Source organism: Pavona decussata, unplaced genomic scaffold (assembly GCF_977016875.1).
Source record: "Pavona decussata unplaced genomic scaffold, jaPavDecu1.1 SCAFFOLD_124, whole genome shotgun sequence".
NCBI lineage: Eukaryota > Metazoa > Cnidaria > Anthozoa > Scleractinia > Agariciidae > Pavona > Pavona decussata.
The window spans coordinates 979989-992849 of record NW_028145538.1 but is presented as its reverse complement, the minus strand read 5'-3'; the positions used below and the strand labels follow the sequence as shown (position 1 = coordinate 992849).

The following is a 12861-nucleotide window of genomic DNA, read 5'->3' as shown; positions in this document are numbered from 1 at the left end:
GTATATAAAATTATAAAAATATATCAGTATCTTCTGCTGTGTGAAGCACTAGAAAAGAGAAATCATAAGTTAGAGTGGAAATGAAAACTTTACACAAAAAAAATAGTGAACCTTTTGGTCGCATGTAAAGAACTTCTTGATGCTTAAAAGAACCAGATTTTTGTTATGATTGTGTGCTCCATTACCTCGAAAATCGAGAAAATGAACGTAACAAATTATAGACAACTGATAAACAAACATTGTTCTAACTTGTAGATAACAAATGCATGCAAATGTTTTTATGCGTTCAGGCGTTGGCTCTCTCTTCAACTTTCTCAGGCTTGAATTGTTTTCATTTTCTCAACCAGACATTAGTTTCAGTAGTGTACTTGATATTTTAGACCTTGTTTAACTATATTATATAGTGTTGCACTGCACAAGTGGAATAAGTGAAAGCTCAAACGTTTAATTTTCAGAGAAAGAAGCGAAAGGAGAAACGAAAGGAAAATGACTTGCACAGAAATTGTTACCAAAGGAAAAAACAAAAGAATCACTTAGGAGCAGCGGTGTTGAAATTGGACGAAAATTGGCTGAAACGTAAGAGTAGATAGAATTCTTTTGATTGATGGTTGCAAAGGAATTGCTAAAATGAGAGATTCCGCCAAACTTACAAGCAAGGTATCGATTAATTCTTTGATCAGTGAAAATTAAATAACCAGAACTACAGATTGTTTGCCAAGGAACTAAACATATTTTGACCAAAACTTGTGAAAATTGTTTTTATCGATCACAAAAGTAGAATCTGACAAAACAAACGAAAAATACAACAACAACAACAACAACAACAAATATCGAGTATCACTTAGGACGAATTGTCTAACTACTCGCAAACCAGAATGGTTTTCAAATTTGGTTGCGGGTTGTACATGTATCATTTTCGAGATGCTTTCACTACAAAATGTCTTGTGCTGTGTAATCCTATATATTGGCGTGGAGTTTAGTACTCTGCCGGTTGAACAAGGTCACAAAAGCGACATTGCGAGTTAGACAATTTTGCAACAGTTTGAAGGAAAAGACATTGAAATATCAATTTAATTTAACACTTTTTTTACACAATCAGCATTTCGCGACGATCCAAAAACGTTTCTTCTCCTGTTGCAAATTTTGTCTTGAATTGTCATGTCACTTCTATATTTCTAAAGTGGTCTTCACTCGACAAAATAAAGTTTCCAATCTCGTGTTGTGAAATAGGATTTGGCGTGTTAAAACGTTGCAAAAAAAACAAACAAACAAACAAAACAAAACAGTTTTTCAGCATGTTTGAAAGCCGTTTCTGCAATGTTCTTTCACGCCAACTTGTAAAAACAAGTTTGCAAACTTTATTCAGCCCTGTGAAGATAACTTTAGATTGTTATAGCATAAACCACCTCGGAAATGAAACTTTCAAATTTTCGACGAAATATTGTGAAGTATATGTGAAATACAGTGAAGAAATGAAACTTTACTCAAACGAACATTTTGCTGAAAATTTCAAACTTTCGCTTTTTAAAAGTTTCATTTTTGAGGTGGTTTATGTCTGGCGGGTAAAATTTGTAGGGTCACTCTTTGATTTTTTTTTTGTGCGCGGAAAAAATGTTCAAAGAGTACCCGGTTAGTTTTTTGTCAAATTTGTTGCCAGGGGAAACGCTGTTCAAATTTCTCCAAATTTTCCCGCCAAAAGACTTAGTATATATAGGAAACATTTTTGTACACACCTCTTAATTAATTAATTGATTTTTACTTAATTAATTAAAAGTATTCATTGTATGAGACAAAGAAAATAAAGGACAATGAAATTGAAACAATTGTTTGGTTGAGTGTGACTTTTATTGTTGTAATTAAGTGCTTTAATTATTAAGCTTAATTAGTCAATTGAAATATAAAAGTTGGCTACGAAAATTTAAAAAAAACGGCGCATGCGTATTTTTGGCGCCCGTATTTTTTCTAAGTCTTTTGGCGGGAAAATTTGACAAAATTGAACGGAAGTTACCCTAACAAATAACTAGAGCCAAAAAATATTTAAAGTTGCACAAAAATTTATTAATTTTGAACATGTGTTAGTAAAACAAATTTGATGAAAACGTGAACGATTGTGGCATCGTAAACTTTGCTGAAAAATTTCAGACAAACTAATTTTGATTCATAGGAAAACTTTGTTTTCTTAACTTTGCAAATGCAACATGAACACGAAGACGCACTATAAACAAGAACTTTCCTGTTTTCATGAAATACCTAGTTCACGTATTTGTTGTTTTTACGAGCGAATCAAAATATACTGACAATGATTTAGTCGAAGTCTTCGTTTTGAAATTCAAGGTTTTAACCGAGATTACACTTGAAAATGTTTTGGCCGCTAAAAAATAAGCAAAATGTAGATTTAAAAAAGGTTACAACTGACTGGAATTACCTTTTCACGATTTCTTCCATCGAACCGGCCGGCTGTACAATGAAATTTAAATCACACTTCAAGAAAAACACTTAAAGTATCCTACAATTGAGAGAAAATTGTAATCGAGTTTACATTGTCAAGCAGAATTTTGATGAATTTGTTTATATCGACTCGTTGTTTAAAATGCACGTTTGCTTTCAAAACCCGACAAAAAACTAAGCAGATTTAGAGAATTTCAAAGCTCTCAAGTTGAACAAACCTGTAGACAATTGCAAGAATTTTAAATTAAACCGAACATGCCTCAGCTATAAAATGAATAGTTTCTTTAACGTAGAAAACATTTCTTTCATTCTGTTACGAAATCTTAACAATGTGACTTACCGAAGGGTGAAATTTCTTGAAAACGATAAAAAAAAAACAAGTTGAAAATTCACGTGGAACAGAAATGTTAATCGAAGCCCTTTGATACAGTGCGCCTTCGTGTTTACAGAGAATTCGATTCACCGAACAAAATGTTGTTCGATTTTCATTCTGTTACGATTTCTAAACAATGTGGCTTACCGAAGAGTGAAATTTCTTGAAAACGATAAAAAATACAAAAATTGTGTTGCAAATTTACGTGGAAAATAAAATGCTAATCGAAGCCCTTTGATACAGTGCGTTTTTGTGTTTACAGAAAATTCGATTCACCGAAGAAAATCAGATCTAACTCGGCTTTTGGAAAATAATTAATACCTATGTTGTACCTTGACTAAAAAAGTGCGTGACTCGCCCTTGTTCCCATGCTTGTGTTGTCAAGGCTTGTCATCTACAAAGCGTCCTGAAAAATTAAGCAAAATCTGCAATTAGAAAGTTAAATTTTACTCACTTTTATTTATATCGGTTCAGTCTACAAGGTCAATTATTTGGGAATTAGGAATTGAAATTGTTCAAAATCTTTTGCTTTGGCGACAAAAATATTAAAAGATAACTAGTCTCATGGACATGCTATTTACTTTTTTCTCAACAGGGATGTAAATCATCGTATGTAACACTTGTTTTTACTACGTGCAAACCTTTGGTATGCACAAGGCCAAATTACATTTGAATTGGGCAGCGATGGATAAACCCTGGAGACCCAACAAGGAAGAAAGAGCCCCCACTTATCTTTATTAATTGTTCAGGTTTAGTTTCCGGTGTGCGTAGTGGTATTCAAGGGAATGTGGAGTGTTTTTAATGGTTTGTATAACCTTGTTCCCAGCATCTAACTGCATCTTCTCTGTTTCTCCTTCAAGAAAGAAAACGAGAGAAGAACTCTTACGCTCACCGGAAAATGAACTCTACAAATTATGCGCAATGTTATTCCGTGTGTCTCAGCTTAAGAGCGATATTAGAAGAGATGATTTTTAACACAAAAAACGTTGCGTTGATAAACTGACCTCCTCTCACCGCTATAACAAGAAATACTCTGACAAAAAAAGAAAAATACGTCTCCATATTTTTAAATATACAGTAGATTGGGAATTTACTCTCGACTTAAGATTTCAACGAGCTTTTAGAGAATGGCAGAAAGTCAGCAAAAGAAAGGTCTCTCCAAAATATTATGTTGGCAGAGTTAATTGAGCCAGAGACTTCATTACTAAAGACACCAATGATCAGTATCCATTTTGGCGCGAACCGAAGGACATCCGGGGCCCGTTTCTCGAAGGTCCTAAGACTTAACGGGCCTTTTGAAGACCGTCTTGAATCGACCGGTGTTGAGTATTAGTTTAAACTCGCCAATATGTTACCAAGAGTTATAACGATATTAAAATCAAACCTTCAAAATCAATTAATAGTTAGGGACTTGAGAAAACACCCTAATACTGAATCTCTGATGATATCTAAACATTGAACACGAAAAATAGTTCTCACCCATCCACATAACTTCCCTCCTGTCGACCCTCCACAATGACCCCTCCTGTAATTACTTCTTACTTGATTGCTTTGGAGTCAATTTTGGTTATGGTCCAGTCAATTCCAAGTGTGACCACGCAACCCACCCCTCCCCCTCCCCCTCCCCCTCCCTCTCCCCCTTCTTCCTAGTATTTGTTGGGCATTAACCATTTTAATTCTCTTCTGAGAACAGAAAATGCTCCACGGTGGGGTCGGCCAATACTGATCAAAAAGCCCATGGTATAGCTTAGCAAAACGAACACATGCCCCACCCACGGATTTTTTATAACAATCCAGAGAGCAAACATGCCACAGGTCCACCTTCGATGATCAGTTTAGTTCCGTCACGTCACACTTAGCTCATTGCTCCAACAAAATATTCAACATCTACATATCAAAAGTTTGTATCTCAAATCATAATTATTATGATTGTGCCCTCACCGTACGAGAATGTTAAGGCGATAGGGAAACGATGAATGTAACTAGGTAAGACTGCTGATGTACTGTTGAACCTGGCTTTTGAATGGATTAAGTCTGCGGATCGCAATGGTCATAAAACCAAACTAAATAGGTAGGTATTTGACTCAAGCAGTAAAATTTGAAATTTCTCCATTGCTACAGAAATAAAAATTGAAAATGAACTACCATGCCCCGGCAGACCTCTGATGGCAAATGCCCCACCATGGGGATCAACAAAACGACAAATGCCCTACACATACCCAGGGTGGTGGGGCAGGGGAAACCATTGGATAATCCAATATGGTGGATGTAAGATGGTTGATTTATCTGTGACATAGGTTGAAGTAACTCCTCAGGTTAGAGGCCTACAATGACTTCCAAGAAATCGAGTAATTATGGGAACAGGGGGAGGGGTGTTCGGTTGGAGGGCAGAAACATCCAGCTTGGAATCAGAGAAGGATGTCATGTCTTTTCCACGAGAAAAATAATCCGGAATGTAAGTGGGAGTTGCCATGGAGGAGCGGGGTGAGGTAGAGACGGAATCCATCCCAGACTGCAATCGTTAACAGAGAGCTTTAGCATCGCGTATAAGTGAAACGCAAACGGCAAAAATGACCATGTGACTACGATTTTCCCGCCATTTTTCGCGTTTGCCTGTTGCTGGTTGCCATTTCTACGTGAAAACAGGCTATTTCGCGTTTGCCGTCCACGTGAAAACCACGTTAGTATTTCTTCCTTTTTTCTTATACATTTCATTAGTTAATTGTTGAAAACAAGTAACCCAATAATTTTTCCGGCAAGTCATACTAGGGCAAATTAAGTTTCATGTTTAAAAATCCTTCATAACTCACTCCTTTCCTCACTTTTCTTCATGAACTCACCACAGTGAGTCGCAAAACAGCTTCATCAAAACTCGCAAACTAAGGCTAAGCACACGCGAAGCTAAAGTCAAAAGGTTCACGCTATTGTACGTGAAACGACAAGGTGACGTTTGCCGTTTCACGTAAACGCGATCCTGTTAAATATCTCTAACATCCCTCGAATTATCCGAGCGATAGCAACTAAATTTTTGATCTTCAGTTGAGGAATATCACATTTTTTGGCCGAGAGCAGATAGTTGTTGTAAAGACATTTAAATTCTCGAGCGAGCCCAACTTCACTCCCTGCGCCTTATGGGCTTCTCATTTCAAACTTAATTTTAATTATATTTTAAGTTCCTTAAAAATTTCATTTTGGAATTACATAATGCTTCATACTAGCGAGATTTCGAAAATTTCCTCCTTTCTCTTAGGGCCGAGACACACGGTATAAACACTCATGCTAACATTGGCACAATAGCGCGCGCAAGAAAGTTGAAGCGTGTGATGAAGGGAACCTCTACTCCTCCAAACAAATTGACGTTAAATTCTTAAAAATAAAGAAAACCATCTTCAGCAGCTCAACTCAGTTAAGATTAAGACAAACAAAAGCTTTATCAAAACTCACCATTGTCAGCATATCTTTGATTCTTCTTTTATCCTTCCCGCCAATCTCTCTCTTAAATTTAATCCCTATCATAGAAAATAATTTCTCATTGTAAGGCAATAGTCAAGATTCTAGTGGCAGATAACATGTTTAAGGACGATTTAAACAGTGGATGATGCTGCAGAGGGGTGCAGACGAGTTGCATACCAACCCAACCCTCCAAAAAAGTGGACGTAATGACAGTACATGGCGTGTGAGGGCTTAATGTGTGGATCAATTTGTTTACAAGACGATTTCCTGTCCTTAAAAACCTCTTTAACCCCCAAAACCACGAAAAACCCACTCGCGAATTCTGACAGTGAGACCATAAAGACCAACCCGCTTCAAATTCACCATTCCCCCTACACGGTACACGGTCAAATGCTCGGAGTATACCCAGGGGATGTTGATGGTTCAACTTGATCGGGGTAAAAGGTCTCCACTCTATGACACAATCATTTGAGCAAACCCAGCAGACGGAAGACCCTCGTTGGTATTTGGTACCAGAAATGTAAACGACAATTAAAATTGGCGAACATTTCTACTTCCCTAAAACAAGTAATCTAAATAAACAAGAGAAAGGGGGACTCACCTTCTATGATTAATGTTTCTTCTTTCGCTTTGTGTTGAACTACCACTTTAACTTCAATCCAATGTATCATGTTCGCGTTTTCCTTAAAATTCAACGAAGTTTGGTTACATGATAAAGTGCACAAGTTACTGAATAACTGGGGTAAACTGCCCAGTTGTAATGCATGTCAAAAGAGTCAGCTTGGTCACTTAGGAAAGCCTCTGACACTCAGTCAGCTTTCGATGTCAATTGAATTTATCCCCAAATTAAGGCAAGTAAGATAGAACATTAGCATTTTTCAAAAGGCGCCTATGGCAGCTCCGGTCAGTTCAGGTCTTATCCTCACTTCAATTGGAATGAATTATCCAGTTGTTATGTACGCCAAATAAATCAACAGTGTCGCTCAGCCTCTAGTCCGCTTCCGACGGCAATGGAATTTGTGCGGCTCATTCATAAAGTAAAATCAAACGTTAACGTGTAAAGGCGTCTACGGCAACCCCTCTCAGTTGATTTAGTTTATGTCCCAGCCAGTAGAACGATGTTTCCATTGAAGGCAGATCAGTGCACTGGTAGAAATACCTGCTCTTTTCACCCAATGATACTAAATGTTGCCTCCCCCTCTTCTAGATATAGTTTAGTACAAGACAAGGTTTAGTTAAGACAAGGTATCGAACACCAACAAGCGATAATCTTACCCTGTTTTTTGGCACGTTACAAATTAAACAGTTAATTGCTGTTTAAATAGCCCAATAATACTATCAATCTTGCCAAGCAATTAAAATACTTACTTTTTTATCGACAATGATTTATCTTGCTCTTTGAATCGTACTTCTGATTAACTCTACTAGGTTGCATTTACTGTTTGCCCTAAAATTAAAAGCACTAATGATTAATATTTTTTTACATAACTTTTTGCTGCCATGGAAAGATCACCGTAAGGTAGATAAGCCATGGGCGTATAGAATATTGTTGAACAAGTTCAAAATATTATTTAAACGACAAAACAGAAACACTAAACAAACAATCAGTCATATTGTCTGAAAGAATCAAAAATCGCCTGATTGCACTTTCTGAGAAACGATAACTGTGACTCATCATGGTCTGCTCTTACTTATTAAGCAAAATTAAACAACTTTCAGCAAAACTAGTGACCGGCAACGAAAATTAAACTAATTAACTTGCAACTTGACTTTCATTTCAAGATTAACTTGGTACGTCGTAGAGAAATTACCTGTCATTTGAATGACTTGAATGAACGTTCCTTGACGTTGCATTTTCGTTAATCCAGAACTGACGAAGGTCAAAGCCTTGCTCTCTGCGTCGTTTTGTCTTCAGTGGTGCTTGTTTTACAGTCTTGTGGTTCCCAGCGCTTTGCAGTCGCCTTGAAGCTCTTTTAGCCTGCGTCGCAGACGGACTATAACCGGGGATTATAGCCCGTCGGCGACGCAGGCTAATTTCTTTAGGTAGAGATAATACTCCATAAAAGCTCCGAATCAAGGATTTATGAGATACTCAGTGGACGATTAACTTTGCAAACGGCGCCATGTGCAAGAAGATGTGAGATGAATAAAAGATGAATTCTAGCAGTATATATTTGCAATTCAAATTGCATGATAAGAAATGCAGATTACAAAGGCAAGTAAAAAGAAAAAAACAGCGATTGAGTGGAAATGACAAAAAAATAATGAAAACTGTAGTTTAGGGACGTAAGGAAAAGTACAAAAATGCAAACTTGAAACGAAACTTAGTTCGCTGTGGAAAAATACTTTTTTAAAATTGCAACCTGCAAGCAGTGTTGAGAGAGGCTTCGCTCGCAGGGTTAGCGAGAAAATGAAAATTCCCAAACTTACAAAGTGCACGTGCTTCCAATTCCTTTTCACGTGCGCTTATGTTGGTGCACGTTTGAATCGTCCACTGCAAAACAACAACGTAACTTACGAACACCGTTTAATAACTTGATTTCAATTAATCTAATATACACATAATTGGACATCTGCAGTAGATCCCGCCAAAAAGGAAAAAAATAGAAAATAAATAAATTAACAAATAACAAATCACTTTATTTGACTTCAAGGATGAAACTCTTGCCGTTGGATCAATCAGTCGGATGGAAGCTGTTGAACAGTACTATTTTTTCTGTGACAGAAACGTAATGAATATCTGATGATATACTTTGAGCAAAAACAAAATAAAACAAAGCGAAGAGTGTGTGAATGTTACCAGTAAGGCTGGCGCTGGTTCCACACGGTACAACCGGTCCGAAAGGTAAGTGAGCTGGGCCACCTGTTCTTTTACATGTAATCTCTTTGTCTTCCAAACAGCAGAAAAAGGATTAAGGAACGGACTTCCTAGAACCATTCAAGCTGTTTGCAAACCAATCTCGTACCAGAGTCCTCTGGCTTTTTGGTCAGTGGGTGGTCGAACATCCGCTGGCCAAAGAGCCTGAGGACTCTGGGTACGAGATTGTTTGCAAACCCTCCTTTCGGAACCGGCAGGGAATGAGTACTAGAACCAATGTTTTGGCACTGGGAACGAGGAAGGACTTTAAATCTCATTGCCTGATTTCATACCGTGGGGGTCTGGGTACGAGTCTGTGTATCATGGGATATGGGACTCAACACCCACATAGCCAGAAAGAGCACACCAACTTTACAACATCCTCAAGTTTGGTGTTAATCAAGCTAATATTAGGCAAGATAGAGCCATTCAAAAACTCCAAATTTTACTAAGAAATGTATGGAACGCCTGACGTTGTCCGGCATTCCATACATTTCTTAGTAAATTTTTTAAGCTTTTGAATGGCTATATTTCGCCTAATATTCGCTTGATTAACACCAAACTTGAGGATGTTGTAAAGTTCGATGTGCTCTTTCTGGCTATGTGGTAGTTGAGTCCCATATCCCATAATACACAGACTTGTACCCAGACCCCCACGGTGTGAAATCTGGCAATGTGATCGGCTGCAATGGGTGGAAATTTTACCTTCAAAATCAGCTGAATTTCGTTTTCCAGGTACGTAATTAACCAAAACGCTTAACGCCGGATAACAACTAAAATGATTTTGTAATCGTGATTTTTAAATCGAGAATCGGGATGGTTTCCTCGAGGGGCAGGTTCCTGAAGAGCGCAAATGCATTATATAATACCAGGGTCATAAGCTCCTGATAATACCAAAATATCACCCTCATTTAATTGCACTTGATAGAAATGTCAATGTCAGAAATTGCAAAATCCCCCCGCCCCTCCCAAATGACTTTTTCTTTATTTTTCTGCAATCTGATTGGCTAGTGCAGGTAAGCCATGAATATTTCGATTGGGTTTTTTTATTATCTCATTTTCGTTTTGATGGGCTAAAAAAGGATACAATTTAGAGCAAAAATAATGCGAGTCGTGAATAAATCGCACTGTTGATAGCCAATCAGATTGCAAGGATCATCAGTGATTTCAAAATGGGTATAATAATCCCGAAATTGGCGACTATCCGAAAGTAATAATTATAACGACCGCTTCTGGTACATCATCTAACATACTGTATACCGAACGGGTATCAGAGACCCTGTTTTATGCGTACCAAAAACAGCATATGAGCGTAACAAACAGTACCAGAAGAAAGTACTGCTCGATATTGAGCTTTCAGTTTAACTAGTTATACTGTATTTCAGGATTTATTCCTAAGAGTAAAAAGTTAAAACCACGCTCAGTGTTACGACTTAAGTTGACGCAACTTAAGGTGGCGCGGCCAGAGAAAAGTTGTTTACTAGTATTTTAATCTTTTGTAGCCAGTAGTTAGGTGGTCCGTGGCTGAAGCTAAACCTCTTTAGCTCTTTACTTTTATTGCTTTTCTACTTGACATTAAATGTATTCAAGATTACTTGTTTTTGTATGTCTAGACTTAAAATGTCAATGACCCATCACTGAGTGAGAATAGGTGAAGATGACACAAATGAAGGACAATATTGGCGGCCTTGAAAACTGGCTAAAATGATTTTAGGCGGTCACGTTTAAGCCAACTGGTTTCGTTTGCCTGCAAACCTGGTTCTCTTGTATAGATTTCTTCAAGCTAAGAAGTTCCTTTTTGTAAAATATGAGTGCCGCGGGCCTTCATTCTTTCCGGGATCATGAAATCTCATCGTGACGGTGTCCAACTTCAAGTGCAATACGAAAGGTCAGATACACTGCACTGTTCGGTCTGAAGAAAATATGGAAACGGCATCAAAATAAAATAAACTAATCTGTTTTGCGAGTTTAAAAGTCGTCATACGCATTGACTGTCTATCTTTACGTCAATTTTTCGACCGCAAATTGATTCGGGCGGTTTATCTGCCTTATATTAGCTTTATATGCTGTTGTTACGATAACTGAAAAAAAATAAACAACGTTGATAGTGTCGAATCGCAGCAAATATATTAGCCCTATCTTTTCTTCGAGTCAAATCTTGCGTTATGTAGCCCTTGCCGTTTTTTATTTTAAACTCGTTTTGAACCTGTTGAGTGAAATTTTCAAAGTGTGACCGACGAATGTAAAGATAGATTCCAGCGCTGCTGTTTATTATGCTGAGTGTATGACCAGCCAAATAAAAGTTGATAAACAATACTTGGATTTCGTGTCTATTTCCTACGGTAGACATTTTTTGGCATTTGTTTTTTGGCACCTGGCGCCGCATAGCATGAACTCGGCAAATAATGACGTGTTTTGCCATCATGCAAACGTATCTACATAACAATAGTTTCGAGTGCTCATATCCTTCAAATCAACTGAGTCGAGAGCACTTACAAACTCTTATATAACAGCCTTTACCAGTAATTAAACAATATTGGAATTTATTTTTAATCTTAAACTTGGACATTCATTTGCGTGTGTGGTGGTTATTTTCGTAGTTTTCTGTATATCTTTGATCTAGTAATAAATTGCTACGCAATCAAAAATTAGCCTGTACTCTATGGCAAATTTAGAAAATACCATGTATTAAATCAACGTCGCTGAAAGTCACTGAAAGTCACCGAAAGTCACAATTTCCCCACATTAGCAAGTTGTTGTTGTTTAATTGAGCTGGGAGAAACAGATTTTAAATTGATCTGTTTGTAACAATTACTCATTGATATGAGAAACATATTCATGACATAGAGTAAAAAAAGGCATTCCTAAGATTAAACTACTGTCAGACTTCAACAAGAAGCGGTCCGAGAATATATTATCCTTCTATAAAGTGAACACAAAAGTGTAAACTTGGATTCGAGAAAATTTCACTTTTGGTATTTGAGACTATCTCAGTTCCCAAAGCGAACAGCTCTGAGGTAAAAGTATAGGTCAACAGCTCTTTATTCCAATGGTAGTACATTATTTTGTTCATGGATTCGGCAAAAGTCAGAAACACATTAGTTTCGTGAACAGGAGCAAATGCGATTCGTGGCAAGACTGAAAGCGTCAGTGATGCAAGGACAGAAACAATTTATTTCCCAAAAGTAACAACAGCTAGAGAAAGTTCTTATAATACTCTCTGGAAATCAGTGTAATTAACTCAAACGTCAGCGCATCCGGCGCAATTCCCAATGTATGTATGCATCAGTTCGTTTGTTTTTCAATAATCTGGTGGCAAAGCAAGAGAAAACAAAGCTAGGTAGCTAGGTAACCATTGTCGCGCAGGATTAATGGTTTGAGTAGCTTCATCAAACACTCGAAAGGGTGTTTCATCCCTTTTCCAAACGTGGGAGGCTCTTCCTAATATCATTCAGTGTAATCATTACCTTTCTCCATTTATTACTGATTAAAATAGCAATGTAAAAAAGTAGTGTAAGTAATTATGTGTATAGTGTTAGTAAGCAATTATGTGTTAAGCTAGTAATTGCAATAGAAGTAGTAGCGTAAGTAGTAGTATTATAGGTGGGATAATTTAATTGTATTGTATTAGGTTTGTAATAGCATTGTAAAAGTAATAATAATAATAATACTTTAATAATAACAAAGGGTTTATCAAAAAAAAAAAACGTAGGAGGCTCTTCGATGACGG

At 37.2% G+C, this 12861-nt stretch overlaps 2 long non-coding RNA genes across 3 annotated transcripts in view; both read right to left on the bottom strand.

The window, feature by feature from the left end:
- LOC146469355 (uncharacterized) overlaps positions 1-12861 on the bottom strand; it is a 192036-nt gene that overhangs the window by 71198 nt on the left and 107977 nt on the right. The gene's annotated exons all lie outside the window — the stretch shown is intronic.
- LOC146469361 (uncharacterized) lies at positions 2854-8341 on the bottom strand. The gene is made up of 4 exons (XR_014867249.1): positions 8086-8341; positions 7643-7721; positions 6266-6330; positions 2854-3227 (listed from the first exon to the last, which is right to left on the bottom strand). It is a non-coding gene; the product is annotated as an uncharacterized LOC146469361 (long non-coding RNA).